The sequence below is a fragment of the Schistocerca piceifrons genome, chromosome X (assembly GCF_021461385.2).
Source record: "Schistocerca piceifrons isolate TAMUIC-IGC-003096 chromosome X, iqSchPice1.1, whole genome shotgun sequence".
NCBI lineage: Eukaryota > Metazoa > Arthropoda > Insecta > Orthoptera > Acrididae > Schistocerca > Schistocerca piceifrons.
In genome coordinates, this window is record NC_060149.1 from 513,122,027 (window position 1) to 513,144,507 (window position 22,481).

The following is a 22,481-nucleotide window of genomic DNA, read 5'->3' on the forward strand; positions in this document are numbered from 1 at the left end:
TTTGAAAATGGCTACAACTATCTAATACATGACTGGAACTTAACTGTATTCACAGAAATTCCAGATGAGGTAAGCCTCTCAGTGTATATAACTATAATTGAATGATCTGCCCTTGAAACTTTCATATTAATCTCATGGAGCCATGGATATGACTCTGGAAATATTATTAGTTTTATTAATAACAAGTAAGACTAATACTGGCACTGAAGGTAGTAGGATGCAGGAAGTATGTGATAAATATACCACAGCTTGTCATTATTTAAATCTTCATCTAAAGAATAAATAATACTAGAACTGCTGGAGTTTTAGAACCCCTTAGAACCATAGTTAGGACAAAAATGTCCAATCCATAGTTCATATGTTTACAGCATGTTCCTAGCCTTTTCTGTTTTGTTGGATCAGTTTTTCTGTAACAGATAGTTGATTCAATGGCCATTATTATGTTTTACCTCTAAGCATTGAATATTTTCATTTTATTGTCCAAATCAACTTAAAAATGCAATTAGTGGAGACATGTTCATAATATCGTAAAGAAATATTGTGTTCTTATAGACATGCAAACCAGTTTGCAAACAAAATTATATTTTTTACAAGTAAACAAAAACATTTAATACAGAGTCAGTATGTTAACACAATCTAACAGAAGTGTGCACTTTGATACACATTATCTTAAGTTAAACATTAGTTTGTCTGTGTAATCTGTTCCTGTTAGATACTAACAGATCATCATTGTCTGTAGACTAGACTCTGTAATGTATACAGACGTAGGGAAATGTCACAAAACATTTCTTGTAGACTGGCCTTGGTTTCTGCTACACCATGAGCTTGAGAAGAAATCTTGTGATGTTGTTTTGAGCTTTGTTACATCTCTATAGATGACCCAGCCATTGATGCCTGCTAAATAGAGAATATTGTAAAAATATCAATGGGCCACATTCTTCCAGCATATTTCACTTAGTAGTTGTGAGCAACCTGGTCAACGACATTTACTCTGTATATGGTTTCATTGTAATATGTCACTGTTAGGCTTTGGGTTCACGTCAGTTCAGATTTGTAAATCTGGATGCAAGGAACAGAATTATCACAAACATGCCTGGCTTTCCCTGGCATACTATAAGGTTCATATCACCTTTTTTTAAAAGTTGCAGTTTTGAATAGTTTCTTGTGAGCTTTCTTCATGCATTCTGGCATGCCCATTCTAATTCTGTTCATTGTACCAAGGAAGGTTGTCTGGTTGGTTTTCAGATATCACACAAGGGAAAGTGGCACAAAGAAGTTCTCACACAGAAAATTGCTTCCTTTATTTAGGTATAGGGTAGAAGTTTCTTCAGTGCAAAATTACTACGATGTTCACCATCAGGACAAGTTTAATCTTTGCCATGCCATGGGAAAGCATTTATCACATATTGTAATCTTTATTGACATCTATCCAGTATCTCTGCCCATACGAGTTAGATTTTCAAATGAGAACCCAATATCTACACTTAGGCAGAAGCTACTGCTCATCAGCACAAATTACAGACAGGAAACATACATGTTTTGACAGTGTGTTAAGAATAACTTCCATACATTTTACGTGACAGAATACTTATCGTTAGTTAGCCTCTCCAAATGTGTCAACACAAACCAAACCCAAGACACCTCATGATTTCCTTTAAGTGATTACAAGTCATCATAAACTTGCAAAGTTGTATTTTCCATTTTGTGACAAGAGAAGTTCCTCTTCTGTTCCTTTGGATTCAGCAGCATCTCTATCATACAGAACGACTATCAAGCTGTTCGAGCTGTAATGACAGTTCAACATCTCCCATTACTTTATGTGCCTTTGTTCCAGTGCATTTCTGAATATATTTCAGAACACATTCATCAGTAAACAGAAATGTACAGTCTCAGAAAACATTTTGTTCCTTACCTTTTACACTACTATGTCCACATGGAGATTCATCAGAATTTTTTCACTGACGTATCCAAGCTCCGTCCTGTACATTGTTTTACATCACAATGAAAATCAGTCAAAATAATGTCTATATCCTCTCCTTTGGATTCAACTTCTTTGATATTATTTATAAAAGCCAACATCTGGTGATCCATGAAAACTTGTAGCTGCCTTGACAACATAAATTTGTTGTAGTTGGCTGGATCCTAAATTGTTGTACTGGATTGGGGATTATTGTACCTTGAGAATAGTGTACCTGGAACAAATGATGCTTCTTGGTCAGTGTTTCAATGTTATGACCTATTTCAGAATCTCATAAAGGAATACATATGAGAGACCACCATTTGTACTATTTTGTTTTTGGCGTGTGACTTGAGTTAGTGATGGTGGAACATTCGTAAATATTTGTAGTTATGCGCACTTAAGTGCTGTACTGTTATTAAAGCTTTTTGGAAAATATTGTTAATTTTTCAGGTAAAGAATTTTATGATGAGTAAAATGCAAGTTAATTTGAGAACTAGTTATATAATATGCGGGCAGTTCAGCCGTACTTTGTGAGTCATGCACCATCTTGTACCTTGAAACAAACAGAGGTCTTCTAACCTGGGACCTTAAAAATTTTCCCTCCCTTTCCGTTCGAAAGTAACAGTTATTTAAAAATGTTTTTACTTCTAATTTGATTTTTGATTACACTTCTACTTAATTTTATTTCATTGCTGACTGTTGTTATGTTATACAGTAATAGATATAAAATTAAATACAGTACTGACAAGATTTTCTCATTTGCAACACTTTCTGCCTATTCAAAAAGCACATATGTTGTTGTGTCACGTACTTGTGAAATTATACTTGAAGTGTTTTACATTTTATGACTAGGCATTTCATTTTGCAGCATTATGAAAACCCCAGTGTAATTCACTGTATAAGCAAGAATACATGTATGGTAAGTAAGGAAACATTCTGCATATTCTGTTACATAAATTTCTTTGTCTGCTTACATACTTCACTCCTGGATGGCTGGACCCCATCCATTAATGTAGCAGTCACTTTGCAGTGTCTGACTATTTCATGATTCCTTTGTGCTTGTTGATAATAATATGCTTTAATGCAGATAGGTACTTATTTTATTATGACTAGAATCTGTTGTCAACAGTGATTTGTAACAGGAATTATAACACGTGATTGTACTGATCAAATGAGGATATAGTTACATATTATAAACCTACTTTCTATCCAGGAATGCAAATGAGCTCTGTGGTAAACCTCAGTTTTAAGTGAATGAACATTTAAGTAGATCATAAGTCTTACTAACAATTATGGTCCACAGGATAACTGCTTAGCTTGAAAATTCTTTATCACATCACTATATGTGCTGACCAACTTATTGGTGAATTTTATGAATTTTACTTCGGGGAGAGGTTTGTTTCTTTTCAGTACTTTAAACATAGCTGCGCTACAGCAACGGTTCCACGTAATCAGACTAAGACAGCCGACCAGTTGAAAAGGATAAAGTAATCTTTACCTAGGTTTCAATAGATATAAATCTATCTTCTTCAGAAGACGGCCTGGGGACAATGAACATCGTAATATATATTAAGGTATGTAACATGAGTAAATTTTTTTTTTTTCTTTATTGTGATTTTAACACCTTATACAAAGGCGGGCTGGCAGCAGCACAATACGCCGCTCTTCAGCCTTCAGTGTTACAACAAGTAGTACATAAAGGTGGCACAGAGTAGACAGTAAAAACGGTGGGCAAAAAAATGTAGACACTAACAATCGAAAAAACATGTAGCCGTTCACGCTGGACGAGAAACATCACTAACACTGGGCGACACGATGCACAGAACATAGATGATGGCGACGGCACGTGAACGGTGGGGGCGTGACGGCGAACAACACTACACACAAACGAAGGCACACACATGAAACACTGACGGCGATGATCTCCGGCGTGCGAATGTTCACTGAGCGTGTACGAGTCCGGGGACCTGCCAAGAGAGGAGGTGGAGGAGGAGGAATGGGAAGGGGAATGGGAGAGGGGGGAGCAGAGATGCCATGGGCAAAGGAGAGAGGGGGAGGGAGGAAGGGGGAGGGGAAGCCCGGTGGAGAGGGGAGGAGGGAGGGGGGAAAGGAAAGAGGAGGGAAGGGAAGGGAGGGAGGGAGGGTGCCTAAAGGAGAGGACACAGGAGGTGGGGGGGAGGATCAAAGTTGATAAGAGGGGTAGATGGAGGGGATGAGGACATCATCAGGGAGGGGGAGCTGGCGGAAGCCACCTTGGGAGAGGGTAAGGAGGGTGGAGAGATGGAGACCGGGTGGGACGTGGGAATACAGGCGCGGCAGCGGGCGGGGGTGGGAGAGGATCGGGGACACGAGCGGGTGAGGAGGATCAAGTTTACGGGAGGTGTACAGGATCCGTATCCTTTCAAGGAAAAGGAGGAGGTGGGGGAAGGGGATGAGATCATACAGGATCCGCGTGGGGGAGGGGAGACGGATGCGATAGACAAGGTGGAGAGCATGGCGTTCAAGGATTTGGAGGGATTTATAGAAGGTAGGGGGGCGGAGAGCCAGGCTGGATGGGCGTAACAAGGGATAGGGCGGATGAGGGATTTATAGGTGTGGAGGATTGTGGAGGGGTCCAGACCCCACGTGCAGCCGTAAAGGAGCTTGAGGAGACGGAGTCGGGAAGGTGCCTTGGCTTGGATCGTCTGGAGATGGGGAGTCCAGGAGAGGCGACGGTCGAGGGTGACGCCAAGGTACTTAAGGGTGGGAGTGAGGGCGATAGGACGGCCATAGACGGTGAGATAGAAATCAAGGAGGCGGAAGGAAGGGGTGGTTTTGCCTACAATGATCGCCTGGGTTTTGGAGGGATTGACCTTGAGCAACCACTGGTTGCACCAAGCGGTGAACTGGTCAAGATGGGATTGGAGAAGGCGTTGGGAGCGTTGCAGGGTGGGGGCAAGGGCGAGGAACGCGGTGTCATCGGCAAACTGGAGGAGGTGGACGGGGGGCGACGGCGGCGGCATGTCCGCCGTGTACAAAAGGTACAGAAGGGGGGAGAGGACGAAGCCTTGGGGCACACCGGCGAAGGGGAAAAGGTGTAGGAATCGGTGTTATGGATGGTGACATAGGAAGGACGGCGGGAGAGAAAGGAACCGATCAGACGGACGTAGTTAATGGGAAGGGCAAAGGTTTGGAGCTTGAAGAGGAGACCGGAATGCCAGACGCGGTCATAAGTGCGTTCGAGGTCAAGGGAGAGGAAGATTACGGAGCGACGGGAATTAAGCTGTTTGGAAAGGAGATGAGTGAGGTGAAGGAGAAGATCGTCAGAAGAGAAGGATGGCCGAAAGCCACACTGGGTGACGGGAAGGAGGCGGTGCTGGCGGAGATGCTGGTGGATGCGGCGGGTGAGGATAGATTCCAGGACCTTGCTGAAGACCGAGGTAAGGCTGATGGGACGGTAGGAGGAGACGGCGGACGGCGGTTTTCCAGGTTTAAGGAACATGAGGATACGGGAGGTTTTCCACAGGTCGGGGTAGTAACCGGTGGACAGGACTACATTGTAGAGCCTGGCCAGGGTGGAGAGGAAAGAGACAGGAGCTTCACGAAGGTGACGGTAGGTGGCACGATCGTGACCAGGAGCGGTGTTGCGTTTGGTGCGGAGTGTATCAATGAGATCCTGGGTAGTGATAGGGGCATTGAGTTCCGTGTGTGTAATGTTATTCAAGTACTGGAAACCAGGAGCGAGGGGAGGGACAGAGGTGTCAGTTCGATTGCGGATATCCGGGAAGAGGGAGTAATCGAACTGGGGATCATCGGGGATGGAGAAAACATCGGAGAGGTAGGAGGCAAAGTGGTTGGCCTTACTAAGGGTGTCAGGGAAGGGGTGATCATCGTGGAGAAGAGGATAGTAGTGGGAGGGTTTAGTTCCGGTAAGGCGACGGAAGGCTGACCAGAACTTGGACGAGTTGATTGGTAGGGTTGCATTTAAACGGGTGCATGTCTGTCGCCAGTCCCGGCGTTTCTTAGCCACGAGCAAATTACGAACGTGTCGCTGGAGTTGCCGGTGGCGTCGTAGTGTGTCCGGGTCACGCGTGCGTAGGAAGGCACGGTAGAGACGACGGGATTCATGGAGGAGGAGAATGGCCTGTGGTGGTAAGGTAGGACGGTGGGGGTGGATGGCGACAGTAGGAACGTGGGCCTCCACGACCTCAGACAAGGTCTGCTGGAGAAAGGAGGCGGCATGGGTGACATCGTCAGGGTGGTGGTAGGTGAAAGGGTGGCTATCGACTTGGGTGGAAAGGGTATCACGGTAGGCATTCCAGTCAGCTCGGGAATAGTCGTGGACGTACTTAGGGGGAGGATCAGTACGAGGATCGGGGCGAGGGCGACGACCGTCTGAAATGGTGAGGAGGACAGGGAGATGGTCGCTACCAATAGGTTCCAGGACATCCACCGTTATGCGGCCAAGGAGGTTGGGGGAGGAGAGGATAACATCAGGAGTGGAGTTGGATTCGGGACGGGTATGCTGGGGGATGGGGACGAGGCCGCCTTGAAGGGTGGAGAGGAACCGATGCCACCACCGTAACTGGGCAGCGGAACGACTATGGATGTTGAGGTTGGCGGCGATCACGTAGGAGGAAAAGGTACGATCGACGTGGGAGAGGAAGTCGAAGAGAATAGGAGCGTTGGGGCGGACATAGATGGTGGCGCAGGTAACGGTAAGGCCGGGGAAGAAGAGACTAAGGATCAGGTGTTCGGTGGGGTCGGGAAGGAGAGGTTGGAGCCGAACGGGGATCTGGCGGTGGTGACCAATGGCAACTCCGCCACGCGCAATTGAGAGGGGATTATCGGAGCGGTGGAGGAGGTAGGGCGAAGTGTGAACGGTATGGTGGGGTTGGAGGAAGGTTTCATTAAGGAGGAAGGCATCCACGCGGTGGGTGGCAAGGGTGTGCAGGAAGAGGTTCCTGTTGGCGGGTAGGGAGCGGATGTTGTTGAAAAGGATACGTTGCTGGCGCGCCATGATAGGGATTTAGACGAGGGTGTCAAGACGGGAGAAGGTGAAATGGGCCTGGTTGTTGGAGTAGGTGGCGTACATCTTGAGTTGGAAGATGGAACGGGCAGCGAGGGAGATCTGCTGGAGGGTGTGAGGGCGCTGAAAGGGATGAACATTCTGGAGGACGATGGTAAGGAACCTGATGACGTCCTCAGCGGTGGGGGGGGGGGGGGGGAAGAAGGGAATTGCCAGGAGGGGTGGGGGCGTCTAGGGGACGGACAGGGACGGTGAGTTCAGGAGTGGTTGGAGGGGGTCGGGCTTTACACTTTTGGGAGTAGGTGGGATGGGGGAGATTGCAGGTATTGCAGGAAGGAGGGGATTGGAGGTTAGGGCACTGCCTGAGGAAGTGCGCTTGCCGACAATGCGGGCAGGTGGGGGCCTCGCGGCACTCAGCTGTGGGGTGCGCGTTATAGCGCAGACACCTCTGGCAGCGCAGGGATTGAGGAGGGGAACGGGAGGGGTCGACCTTGTACCGCTGGTTAAAAAGGAGGACACCCTCCTTCAGGAGACGGTCAATGGAGGGGGCGTGCTCAGAAAAAACCCGCATAAGGCGGGTGGGGCCGGCAGCGATATGTATGCGGCGAACCGCACGCACCTCCAAATGGGGATGCGCCTTGAGCTCCGCCAACACCTCCTCCTCCGTGATCACTGGACTAAGCCGAGTGATCACGGCGGTGAGAGCTGGCGGGCGACGCAGAGGTTGGGGTTGGCGGGAGGGAGGTGGTGAAGGAGCAGGAGTGAGAGAGGCATGAGGGCCAAAGCGGGTGACAGGGATGCGGGAAAGGGGGTATGTGTGGAGGGTGGGGCTGGGGGAGGAGATGAGGACCGAATCACGGCGAGGAGTGAGGAGGGAGATGGGGGCACCAGGACAATGCTGGCAAAGGAAGAGTGTGAGGTTCCGGGCTTCAAGGAGAGAGGGATCAGGACGGGAGAGGAGGTAGCGGTAGGAGGAGGGGGTAGAGGAGGAGGATGAGGGGGCAGGGACAGGCGGGGAGACATCCATGGCATCATGGGTGGGGGAAGGAGGGCGAGGCGGAGCCTTTTTGGAAGCAGAGGAAGCAGGGGTGCCACTGGGGCGCTTGACGGCGGTGGAGGAGGTGTGGGGGATGGGAACAACGGGAATGTGGCGGGGAGGGGCAGGTCCCGGGGCCGGAGTCGGCGCCGGAGATGGTGACGGTGACGGTGAAGGCGAAGGCGACGGCGACGATGACGATGACGGTGGCAGTGGCAGTGGTGATGGCGAAGGTGACGGCGAGAGCTGGGCGTGGACAGTGGCCCGACGGGCCACCACCCGAGCCGGAGCTGCAGTGACAGGCTGGGGGAGTGGGGGGAAAGGATTAGAACGAGAGGAGCGAGAGGAAGAAGCGGGAGAGGGGGCGACAAAGATAGAGGGTGAAGGAAGAGTGAGGAGAGGTGGGATGGAAGGAGGGGGGTGGGACTGGGCACACCAAGTTATAGTGGTGGAGGCGGCGGAAGGGGATGTATAGACGATGGCGGTGGTGGTAGTAGTGACAGTGGTGGTGGGGGCGGACATGACGACAGGAAGAAAAAATCGCGCGGCACGAAAAGGAAAGGACACAAACTGGGAAACGGCGAAGACGCAGACGGACGCAGACCAGAGTCGGACGACCAGGGCGGACGGCGGCGGCGACGGCGGCAGCGGCGGCGGCGGCGGCGGCGAGCACCGGCGGCGGCAGCGGCGGCGAACAGACGGACGGACGGACGGACAGACAGCAGGCGGCGGCGGCGGCGAACAGACGGACGGACGGACGGACAGCAGGCGGCGGCGGCGAACAGACGGACGGACGGACGGACAGCAGGCGGCGGCGGCGAACAGACGGACGGACGGACAGCAGGCGAGACGGACAGCGAGCAGGCAGGCAGGCGGACGGACGGACGGACGAACAGCTACAACAGTAAGCGGCGGGCAGACAGACAGACAGACAGACACAATCTTCGAACGCGAAGATTCCAACCAGGGAGTAGCCCAGGCCTTGGAAACTGGCGCCTTCGAATGAGGGAATCCAACCCTCTGATGCATGAGTCAAGTTTTTTTTTTTTTTTTTTTGCTTTATTGTTATTTTAAAGCAATCTGAGTTTCACTTAATTTTTTATGTTTAAGAAGATTCTCTTTTACAAGGTCTATGGTTTCATCAACCGGAACATTTGTGTAAAGGCTGACAATGTCAAAGGACACCAGTCTAGTCTCCCCACGGATACCACAGAAACTAAAAAATTTATTTCCATCCCTTTCCTGGGTAACTTATCGTATAGGATTAAACGTCTTCTAAATAAAAAATATAACTGTAACGTCTCCTTTTCTACAGATAACAGTTTAAAAAGAAATCTTATACAGTCAGTAGAGATTGCCAGCGATTGGTTTTCTAATTCAGGTATTTACAAGCTAACCTGTAATAACTGCCCCTCTTATTATATTGGTCAAACCGGCCGAGCTGTGAAAACACGATATAAAGAACATCTTTTAGGTAAAAAAGGAACGAATATTCGCAACTCTACCTTTGCTGAACACCTCTTGATAACCGGCCATACGCCTAAACAGTTAGAAGACACGGTTAGCCTACATAGACAGGTCAAAGGACGAAGACTAGATCTGTGGGAAGAGCTATTTATTTTTAAACATCTAGAGCTCAAAGACGGCAATATACTGAATGATCACTTGAACCTTGCCTGTAAACAATTTTTCGAAGGCTTTAAACCCGTACTGTTTAATATATAACATTAATGCTAGTAACCTCAGTAGTCTATTTCCTCAGGAAGCTATAATGCACTTTCAAATCTTTCAATTTACTACCGTTTATATAATGTGTTCTTCTCACGATGTATGGCTGCCACTACAGCGGCCCTCATGTAATTTTCTCTTATTCTATATTACGTAGTAACTGGATTGTGGACCAGGTCGCGTAATTTTCTTAAAAGCCATTGCTGATTGTTCTTACTGTGTTGACTTATATACGTTCTATGTGCTTCACTAATATGGTAATATAACTTTTATATTCTGGCTATATAGGCCACTGCATGTAACTCACGGCGGAAGCGCCACCTGTCTTTTTGATGTATGTATCTACGTTATTGTTCCTATACCTCCCACAATGTCATAACGGGAGTGTTAAATGCTTGCCATTTTATTTATTATCACTCTATTTAAGAACGCATTTAATATTGATGTTTCAAATGTTACTTCAGTACGCCTATCGGCACATAGTTCGCAACATGAGCGCCACCTGCCCTGGCCGCTGTGCTACTACGCTGGCTGATTTTACTCAGTCGCTTATGTGCCCTCCAACTTCCATGTACCTATTTTATTTGTCTGACAAACCCTGTTTTCAGGGCTATATTTTATATGATTAATGTAACTATGCAGATGTTTGCCTAAACGATAAGGACATATCACTTCATGTTGTTATAATACTGTAAGTACCAGGAATCTTTCTCACATCTTGTAATACAATATTTTCCTAATATATGTTAAACTTTATTCTTGACTCATACACTCCAACGCCACCGGCAAATACAGCGACACATACGGAACCTTATTACAGCAACGAAACGCCGGGACTGGCGCCAGACCTGCACACGACTCAATGCCACCCTCCCTATCAACTCCTCCAAGTACTGGTCTGCCTTCCATCGTCTTACTGGTTCCCTTTCCGCTCCCCACTACCCCCTTCTCCATAACGATCGCCCCCTTCCAGACAACCTCAGTAAGGCCAACCACTTCGCTTCCCACCTTTCCGAGGTCTTCTCCATCCCCGATGATCCCCACTTTGATTATTCTCTTTTCCCCACCGTCATGGAACGTGCTGATACCTCAGTCGCTCCACTTGCTCCTAGTCTCCAGTACTTGGGGCAGTTGCCCCCCTCCGACGTCAACACTCCCATCACAGCACAAGACATTAAACTTCTCCTCCAGTCCAAACGCAACACGGCCCCTGGTCACGACTGTGTCACCTACCGTCACCTTCGAGAAAGCCCCTATTCCTTCCTAACTGTCCTCACCCATCTCTATAATGTCATCCTCTCTACTGGCTTCTACCCTGACCTGTGGAAGACCTCCCGCGTCCTCCTCTTCCTCAAACCCAACAAACCCCCTTCTGCCGCCTCTTCCTATCGTCCCATCTGCCTCACCTCCGTCTTCAGTAAGGTCTTTGAATCCATCCTCTCCCACCGTATCCATCTGCACCTTGCTCAACACCACCTCCTCCCCCTTACCCAGTGTGGCTTCCGACCCTCCTTCTCTGCTGACGACCAACTCCTCAACCTTGTTCACCTTCTGTCCCTCCAGCTCAACTCCCGTCGCTCCGCCATTTTGTTTCCCTTGACCTCCAAAATGCCTATGACCGTGTATGGCATCCCGGTCTCCTCTTTAAACTCCAAACCTACGCCCTGCCTATCAATTTTGTCCGTCTGGTCGCTTCCTTCCTCTCGCACCGTCCTTCCTATGTCACCCTCCACAACACCAACTCCCGTATCTTTTATCCCACGGCTGGCGTCCCCCAGGGTTCTGTCCTCTCCCCTCTCCTTTATCTCTTGTATACAGCTGATATGCCCAAGCCACCCCCACCAGTTCACCTTCTCCAATATGCTGATGACACCACCTTCCTGGCTCTCTATCCTACCCTTCAACGGTCTCAACATACCCTCCAAACCCACCTTAACCAGTTCACCACTTGGTGTAACCAGTGGCTCCTCCGTCTCAACCCCTCCAAAACCCAAGCAATCATCATAGGGCGTACCACTTGACTCATCATCTAGAGGGTTGGATCCCCTCCTTCGAAAGCGTCAGATTGCAAAGCCTGGGCTACTCTCAGAGTGGAATCTCCGTCTTCAAAGATTGTGTGTGTTTGTCTGTCTGTCTGTCTGCCCGCTGCTGTCACTGTTCGTTCGTCCGTCCGTCTGTCCGTCCATCCGTCCGCCTGCTGGCTGTCCATCACCGTCGTCGTAACCGCTGCCGCCGCCGCCTGCTGTTCGTCCGTCTGTTCGCCGCCGACGCCGACGCCGCCTGCTGTTCGTCCGTCTGTTAGCCGCTGCCCATCGCCGACGCCGACGCTGACGCCGACGCCACCTGCTGCACGTCCGTCTGTCCGTCGCCGTTTCGTCTGCAATGAGTACTCCCACCTCCACCGTCATCTACACCTCCCCCTCCCCCTCTCCCACAGTCACTTCCTGGAGTGCCGCCTCTGGCCTCCCTCCTTCCACCTCCCCTTCCCTTCCCCCACTTACCTACCCCCCTATCTCCTCCCCTGCTGTATACCCACACCTCTACACCCTTCCTCCAGCCTCCACACCCTCAACAGCTCCCACTACTACCCCCGCCCTCACGTACGCCTCTGTTGCCGCCTCTGCTGCCGCCCCTCAGGTGGTTGGCTTCCCCTCTCTCACCGACCCCATCGCTTTGTCTTCTGCATCTCCCGCACGTATCACGTCGCGCCGAGCCACCATCACCACCACTGAACCGGCTGCTTCTCCCGGTGCCTCCACTACGCCACAGGGATCTGCCGCCCGCCACCTCCCTCTCCTCCCCGTCCCTCTCCCCTCATCCCAGCCTCCAGTCTCCAAAAAACCCCAAAAGCGCGTCCTTATCGACTCTGCTCCCGCCACTTCCCACAAAAAATCAACACCACCGCCCCCTCCCGCTGCCGTCACCATGGACACCACCCCTCCTCCTGCCACCCCTACCTTGGCCCCCACCCTCCACACCTTTGTCCTGTCAACTCCCAATCCTAAGTTCCTTGATGCTCGTACCCTCACCAAGGAAATACGAAAGTACTTACCTGGTGCTCCCATCTCCCAACTCATTCCCCGCAGGGACTCAGTCCTTATCAAGTCCCCGTCCCCATCCTTTCACACAGACCTCCTGCGAAAACTCCCACGAGTTATGTTTGGCCCCCACGCCTCTCTGACACCCTTCCTTTCTGCTTCCACTCCTCGTCAGCCCCAGCCTCCCCGTCGCCCCCCCCACCTACACCGCTGTGATCACCAAGCTCAGCCCAGTGATCACAGAGGATGAAGTGTTGGTAGAATTGAACTCCCACCCGGACTTGGAAATCCGCTCTGCCCGCCGTATCCACAATGCCTCTGGTCCCACCTACCTCATGCGGGTATTCTCAGAGTCCGCCCCATCCATAGACCATCTCCTCACCCAGGGTGCCCTGATATACCACCGTCGCCACCCTGTTGAATCCTCCAAATCCCCTCCCCAATCCTACCGTTGCCAGTGGTGCCTGATGTACAATGACCACCTGACTCCCAACTGCAAAAACCCCCCCACCTGTCCCCATTGCAAGGCCTCCCACTTTCTCAAGAACTGCCCCAACCTCGCTGCTCCTCCTTCCTGTAATACCTGCAATGGCCCCCATCCCACATACTCCCACAAGTGTAAAGCTAAACCCCCTCCAGCCACCCCTGAACTTACAGTCCCAGTTCGTCCCGTTGATCCTCCTGTTCATCCTAACAATTCCCTCCGTCCACCCCCCATGGCCAAGGACATCATCCGGTTCATTACCGTTGTACTCCAGAACATTCACCCTTTTAAGCGCCCGCACACCTTCCAACAAATATCCCTTGCTGCTCACTCTGTTTTCCACCTGAACACCTTCGCCACTTACTCCCACAACCAAGCCCACTTCACCTTCACCCGCCTCGACACCCTCGTTTAAGTCTCTTCCCTTCCCTCTCTTCCCCCCCTCCTTCCCGTCATGGCGCGGCACGAGTCTCGCATCCTCTTCCAGTACATTCGCTCCTTCCGCTCCAACAAATACCTCCTCATGCACACCCTCTCCCACCACCAGGTCGACACCTTCCTCTTGAACGAAACCTTTCTCCAGCCCCACCATTCTATCCGCACCTCCCCCTATATCCTCCACCGCACTGATGCTCCTGGTCCTCGTGCGCAGGGTGGAGTCGCGATTGGCCACCTTAAGCATATCCCCGTCCGGCCACAACCTCTCCTCAATGACCCCACTGAACACCTTATCCTTAGCGTCTTCTTCCCCTCCCTCACCATTACCTGTGCCACCATCTATGTCTGCTCCACTGCTCCTCTTCCTTATGACTTCATCTCACACATTGACCACACCTTCTCCACCTATGTGATTGCCGCCGACCTCAACATCCATAGCCGCACTCCTGCTGCCCTTCGGCGGTGGCATCAGTTCCTCTCCACAATCCAGGGTGACCTTGTTCCCATTCCCCAGCACACCCGACCCGAAAGTAACACCACCCCCGATGTTGTCATTGCCTCCGCCAACCTCCTTGGGCGTATCACTGTCGCCGTCCTTGACCCCACAGGTAGCGATCACCTCCCTGTCCTTCTCACCATAACGTCTGCAAGCCGCCCCCCTCCGGCTCCGCAACCTGCACCCCCTCCCAAGGTCGTCCATGACTATCGCCGTGCCAACTGGGATGCCTACCGGGACTCTATCTCCACCCAGGTCGAAAGCCACCCTCTTACCTATTGCCATCCTGACGACATCCTCCGCGCCTCGTCCTTCCTTCAGACGGTAATTACTGACGCCGTGGAGGCCCATGTTCCTACTAAAACCATCCACCCACACCATCCCACCCCTGTCCGGCCAGACATGGGGATTGCATCCTTCTACCATCCTCCACACCTACAAATCCCTCATCCGTCCTATCCTCTGTTATGCCAGCGTCGCCTGGATCTCCGCCCCCACCCGCTTTTACAAGGCCCTCCAAATCCTTGAACGCCATGCGCTCCGCCTTGCCTTCCGTATCCGCCTTCCTTCCCCCACACGGCTCCTGTATGAACTGATCCCCTTCCCCCACCTCCTTTGTTCCTCCAACATCTCCGCATCCTTTGCATTGTTCGCAGGGTTGATCCCCCCCCCCACCCTCTGGTTTCCTCCTTCCTCTCCACCCCCCGCCCGTTGCCGCGCCTCTATCGCTGCATCCCTCCCTCTCTCCACCTCCACACCCTCCATCTCCTTCATCAGGGCAATTTCCAACGCCTCCCCCTCCCAGATGGCGAACTTCGCCGTGACATAAACCCTTCCTTCCAACTATAACCCGCCTTGTTCCCCCCCCCCTCCCCAGGGCCCCCTTCTCCTCTTTCCTCCTTCTCCCAGAGCGGATTTTCCTCCATCCCCCCCTCCCCTGAGACCTTGCAACCCATACTTGCCTCTCTCCTTCCCACATCCCTCCCTACCTGGCCCTCTTCCGCGCGCCCCCCCATTCCCCTCCCCCATCTCTTCCCCTCCCTCCCTTCTTCGGGTCTCCCTCATCTCCTTGAACCTGGCAGATTCTCTGTCTTGATCATCATCAGTGTGCCACATCAGTGTTGTGTTTAGTGCTGTTTCTCGTGTGCGTCAAGATGTGTGATTTTAATTGTGTACTGCCTTTAGGTTCGCCGTCAGTGTTACGTTGTGTGCTATGCCATCCGTCAACACCTTTATGCTCTGGTCATACTGTGCCTTGTGTTCTTTTAATCGTTGCAGTGTGTGGCCTTTTGTGTGTGCTACTTTTAAACAGTTTTTTATCTCCATTTTACAGTCACCCCCGTTTTTTTTGTCTATTGCCTTCCATGATGTTCTCCCTTTTTTATATCTATGTTCGCCTTCTTCTCTCCTTTGCTGTTTTTACATGTCTTCTATTGTTTTGTTCTATGTCTTTCGGCTGAAGAGCAGTGCATATGCTGCTGCCAGCCCGCCCCGATGGGGAATTGAAATACAATAAAGGAAAAAAAAAAATCTTGACTCATGTTCCATACCTTAATATATATTACGATGTTCATTGTCCACAGGCCGTCTTCTGAAGAAGATAGATTTATATCTATTGAAACCTAGGTAAAGATTACTTTATCCTTGGCAACTGGTCGGCTGCTCTTAGTCTGATTTGTTTCTTTTGTAACTGCACATAAACCTTCACATTGTTCCTAGACTATGTTAGGCAAGTTGTTTGTGGCGGTATATTGGTGATCATTGTTGTAAGTCTATACACAGAAATTTACCATAAAATGCGTTAAACTTGACCAAAGATTATTGAATTTTTGGCTCATTAATTCTATTGTTTCATTCAAAATTATATGTTTATTCACTCTGTTATGGATGAATATTTCCATTTTCATTTCCTCTATGGTGTATATGCTTTCCTTTTTTTCAGTTGGCTGCAGAATTTCCAGGTTGTTAACATTTTTCAAAGAGTGGGCTTTGTCTTTAATATGTGCTGGAATAGGTGTCCTGTTGTGCTTCTCTAATGTGTACCAGCTTAAGTGTGCTGTAATCCAAATTTCAGTATTTCCAACTGTCTTTCCTGTGCATCCTGAAGATGCCAGAATTACCTAGAGTTGCATTTTTGTATTTTACATTGAATACAGATCTTTACTAGTAGACTTCCTCAAAATATCAAAATGCAGTTGCTAGTTCTCTTTAGAGATCTACATTTCAAAGAGGACTATGGTGTTATTCACTTCATGCCCACGGGTGATTGTTATGCAGATGGCAGCACTTATGAAAATTATTGTCATTTCGTCACCTGTTCAGCTGAACATAATGGGAATGTCATCTACACACAATTTGATATTATTTGTGATACCTTTATTCAGTTTCTTTAATTTTTCTAAATGGTTGACAAACATTTCTGCTATGTAGCCATTAATTGGGTTTCCCACAGAAAGTCAGAAGTCCTGCATGTAAATGTCATTGTTGAAAGAGAAATCGCTATGTAAGGTTACAAAACTAAGCATGTCTATAAGTACAATAACTTCTAGACAGTTCATTATTTCATTTTTCATAAAATTAATTCTGAGGTGGCACAGTCATTAGCAGACTGGACTCATAATTTGGGGAATCGTGATTAAAATCCTTGTCCAGTCATCCAGATTTAGGTTTTTCATGATTTCCCTAAGTTACTTTAGGCAGGTACCGTTATGGCTCCTTTCAAAAGAGCATGCTCAATTTCCTCTGCATCCTTTCCCAATCCAAGCTTCTGCCATTCCTCTAATGGCCTTATTGTTGATAGAAAGTTAGACTCTTGTCTTCACTTCCTTCTGCCTAACTTCCACATATACTAGTATACAGTGTGACAGAGAGGGAACTGTAAGAAATATCACCATAAAAGTCTAGGATTAGGTAGTATTTGTAATTTGACTAATATTATCTTTTCAAATTTGTAATAAAATTTTGATGTAACTGATAAATAAAAAAAATATTTCCTATTTTTTATTTTATTTTATTTTTTCCCTGTATCTGTCACAGTTGCAATAATGGTCATTTCTCTGTGGCAATTAGCATTTTCAATTCATAGTCCAAAACAAGTCACCACAAAGAAATGACTATTATTGCTGTTATGATGGAATTAGGGAAAAATACAAATATTTCATACCAATGTTGCTGGTCCTATGCTCTATTACAAATTAAAAACTTACGCCTTCAGTAAAAAGTATTTTGCATTCTGAGATCAATGTCTAAACACAGCAAACCTGAAAATCCTAGCATACTCAAATCTAATTCAGAAAATCTGAACATGTTAACTGTGCAGCAAATTATGAAGAATATTAAGTGATTTGACACTTCAGAGAGAGTAACATAAATAAACAGTAATGAAGCTAGGGTCATCAAATAGAAGACAATAGTAGCATTTATGGGGATGTGGAGTACAGAAACAAGGATACATGAAGAGATGTTATTTAAGAAACAAAAATGAGGCAGAAGGACATAAAAGTAACCAAAATTAGAAAACATGAAATGAAAAAGAAGAAATTAAAATGGAATAAAACAAAGAGAGGATCCTATATTAAAGGAGATTTTGAATCGTGAAACTGTAGTCAAGAATTGTAACTGTACAACGGCATTACTACCTATGGAGGCAGAGCAGTTTAAGAGACTGGCTTCTGCTTTACTCACATATTCAGTTCAGACAATTTTAGCAGGCAAGGATTCATAAGTTTTTGTGCTTATTGTTGTACTGGTTAGTTTGTATGAAAATTTTTATTTTCACATATTCAACCATGTTTGAAGTGTTAAAAAGATTCATCACATTGCCAAACTGGAAAAGTAATGGAATATCCATCTTTTATTTGTATTTCCTATGTCACTGGTAACATACATATAACTCATGAATTGATTATGTAGCAGCTTGTGGCAGTAATGTTCAGAACTAGTTATTGTGATACACATGCATCAGATCCTTGGAGGTACATTTTATGCATGAACAGGACAGAATACAATCTTCTTTGTTGTGTGACATGACAAATATTGGCGACATGTCAATGAATACAGTTGTATGGGCACATAGGTATATATGAAAAGAACACATACACTTCTTCCACACTATGATAACATTTGTGTTTTAAATACTTTTCACTGTTTGCCTGTATAGCTTTTAGTAGGTAGTACTGGTACTTAGACCATATTTTATTGCTAAGTTTTATTGCCATAAAAATGTACTATTTTCAAGCAATCTATTTCTGTAGCAGGGCAGCATGCACCAGCAGTCTGAAAAAGACGTTGTATCACAAACAAATGCAAAAAAAAATTTTGTTTGAAATTTTTTCCACAAAGAAGAGTGTTTTGTATACAAACCGACAAGGAACCACCATCAAGTAAAGGCTTTAATTCGAATAATGGTTTGCATAACTGCCTGTTTCTTGTTCCTGTGACAACTCTGACATTTTTATCCTTTCTCATAGCTTTAACACTCTGACGAGGTCTGCTTTTTAAATCCTACAAAAAATTATGTCATGTCAAGCAACTGATATAAAATGTGGGCAATAAACAATTATCTTAAAATTGTGAGCTGACCATTAACATAATATGTAGAAGAGCAATGTCAGGTACAATTTATTTCTATTGACATTCTAATCACTATTCGACAACCATGATCGGTCACGGATTTCATATTATTTGATAACACTGATTTTATGTCGCCTTGTAAGCACTGTAAATATTTTTATACCAGTTACAATTTTCTTTTTGCATAAACAAAACATTTTAATGCCTTCACTAAAAACTGTAAACATCATTTTACATCAGTGGAGAAGAAGCTCACATCCAGGTGATTAATCATAGTTATTGTTTCCATTGGGGGCATTATTGGTTTGTGTAATGGTTTTTGTGATGAGCTCCGAATAAACATCTTCTCATGTGAAACACTGGAAAATCAAGGATGGAACATGACACTACTATGAAAAGGATAGTTGTAACTCACCATATAGCAGAGATGTTGAGTCGCATGTTGTCAGGAAGCGAGCTTTCAGCTAACAAGGCCTTTGTTGAAAATAGACAAAACACACACACACACACAAATGCAACTCACACATACATGACAGTCTCTGGCTCCAGCTGCTAGAGACTGTGGTTATGTGTGTGTGAGTCGCATTTGCTTGAGTGTGTGTGTGTGTGTGTGTGTGTGTGTGTGTGTAAAACAGTCTTTTTGTTGTCCCTACCCGCGATGCAGCATTTCTGCTATATGGTGAGTAGTAACTGTCCTTTTCATAATACTGTTGTCTTCTGATACGAGTTAGTACCATATACCTCCAGAAATTCAATAATGGACCATGTGTAGCATGTCTGCTCATTTGAAACTAATGAAGTCTGATCTGGAGCATAATAAGGGCATCAAAAAGATAATGACTATAGTTAGATTCTTCAAAACTTAATGAACATTTAGCATAGCATATAATTTTTCATAACATTATAAAATTCATTAATAGTGCTATTTTATTTGCCTGCCTTTTAAAATATGTAAAGGAAACTAGTCAAGAGCTGCTGATAAGTTCAGAGGACAATATGCAACTGTTTCCAGTTCCTTTCACCTTGGGCCCATGGAACATTATTAACTCTGGTATTGTATGGAATTACTTCCTCGCATCAAATTTTATGATGTAATTTCTGTATTACAATACAGACACACAAATGTAGAGTTAAACAAATGGTTATTACACTGGAGTATGTGAAGAAAGGAGGGCTTTGTTGCCCAAGGACATTATTACACATCATTTCATAATATTCTTGTGTTTTATAAATATTATTAATATGAGGATAATGTTCACGCTGGAGTAAGCCATGTGAGATACAAGTATGTGACTGAAAATATGTCAATAGTGTAGCTCTTGTTCGTAACTACATCTCTTATATTCCAGATGGTATAGCAGCTCTGTCAGATGTTTTAGCACAGAAGGTTGACATAGTCTGCCCCATTAAGCCCATGGTCAATAGGGTTCACTAATAATATTACTGATTTTATTTATATACCATGAGACTGACCTAATGGAAACTGTCAACGTTTTTTATGGGTTAAAAAGAAAGTCTGCTCACTGCAAAACAGTTCCATGCAGAGCCAAGTGATGTCTTCATTGTTTTATAAGGAGAATTCATGTTCTGTTGTGAAGTTGATGGCATTATATTGAAAAAATTCCTCCCTTTATTAATTATATTGGAATTATTAAAAGTTGATGACAGTGCAAGTGCACTTTGGTAGCAATGTTTGTTAACATAGTTCAAGAGAGGAATCCTCACACATATTGTTAATTACTTACTTAACTTGCAAATGGCATCAGTGTACAGGGTCTTCATAACCACATGGTATAAATATAATTCAGAAGGCCCTGGGACTCATAAATCACAAGCTCGAAGCATAACTATCAGTTTGCATAATCTCACATTTTATTACCATGTAACATTATTCAATCCACAGTAACAAACACTGTCCAAAATCACAAAGAAAATATGCTCAGTATGGACATAAAAGATAAGAAGAGATCTATTGCCTTTCTAACTGCAGAAATCAATGCCTTCACATCATGTTCACACTCTCAGATTCAAAATGAGTCTGAAGCAACTGGCCCCATACAAGCACAGTATATACCTTTCAGATTGTTCTGGGAGCTTCCAGAAAGTTCTGTTGACCAAATTACTATGTCAGTAAAAATATGTAGGCATTTGTCTCTAACAATATCAAAATGACTTTGCAAAATAAGAATAAGTGACATTGTTCTGTTTTATAGTCTTTTACTGTAATTTATTGGAAAACGGATTTTTGCAGTATAACATCATGGCATAAGTAACTATCAATATACAAAAGGGAAAATAAAAACCAGGAAAAGTTTCACCCAAGTTAGAAAACTTTATCAATCTCCAAAATCATGAATGAACTGCTTTAAAATTAAAAATAAGTATAAATACAGCCAAAAACCAGGTAGCATCATAAAGGGGAGGGGCTGGGGTGGCTGGGGGAGAAATTCCTCCAGGGCTTGATGTTTTACAGTGCTGGTATCTTCAACATCACAGATGAGTGCTGAGTAACAGAGAAAGTCACAGACACACTGAAATGGAAGATTATAAGAACAGTTAATTGCATTAAATTCAGTACCATACTAATTTCTACTAGAAAATGAGTATTCATGAACGAGATACATTTTCTTTTGATCCTATAACTAAAAGGATAGAATTACTACTACTACAAAATTTTATGATTCATAACTGTTTATTTCACTGATATTCAGTTTACTCTACATAGAGCATGTTCCACCACACCAGTCAGGTTTTATCCGTCATCACCTGAGACCATCAATATCTGCATAGCACGTTTATGGAACTGCAGAATACTGTGTGCCACACTGGTTTCTGTGTCATGGGTCCCCAGTAAACATCCGTGTTGATGTATGAGCACAGTTGTCAACTTTGGAGAATATTATAAACCAGCAACAGAACTCCTTGGATGACCAGCATGCCTACGTAATTTAACACACTATGCTTTTCTTTACTTGGAGAAATGCCAAAAGTTTTAAGCATGTTATTCCTGTGGTCACCATAGTTTAGGTGACTGCAGAAATAACTGATGTAATCATGACATGAATCAGAATGCTGCTATGCTCAGCAGAGCAGAATGGCCATTTCTGCTAAGGTGCCTTGCATGTAGCAAAGTAATGAGATTCAGATAAAATCATGTTGCAGTTTACCGAAACATTTCTTGAATAATTTGTGCACATTTCTTGTTATTCCCCCTTGAAATCTTATTGGCCTCTTATGCACTTAACTCATGAACAACTGATAATAAACAATATGTTCATCATCATAAAATAATGCTTTGTGTGGCAGTTAAAAGACTGTCATTTGATCCTGAAAAACTGTGATACATTTGCAGAAGGGAACTGTGAAGATGCATAACAACTGCTTCATTGTGTGATTTGGTTTACGTTAATTTATTAGCGTTCTCTTTTCTCGTACCCTATCTATACTGTCTTTGTGTTCCTTTTCCCATCTGAGATACAAAAGTTACACAAGTGTTTCATGTTCACCTATCTATTATGCTTGCATCTAATTCCTAGCTCAAGACCTTTTTTTTATATAAAACCATCTGGAGGCTACTGATCACAAATGCTCATGGGTTTTGTAGTTAATATTACCAGCATGGCAGAAGAAAAGTTAGAGATTAATCTCCATTTACTACAGCCTTGGTGATGTGTCCTGTACTGTGATTTACTGACAGGGTCACATGTCTCATACTGACTGG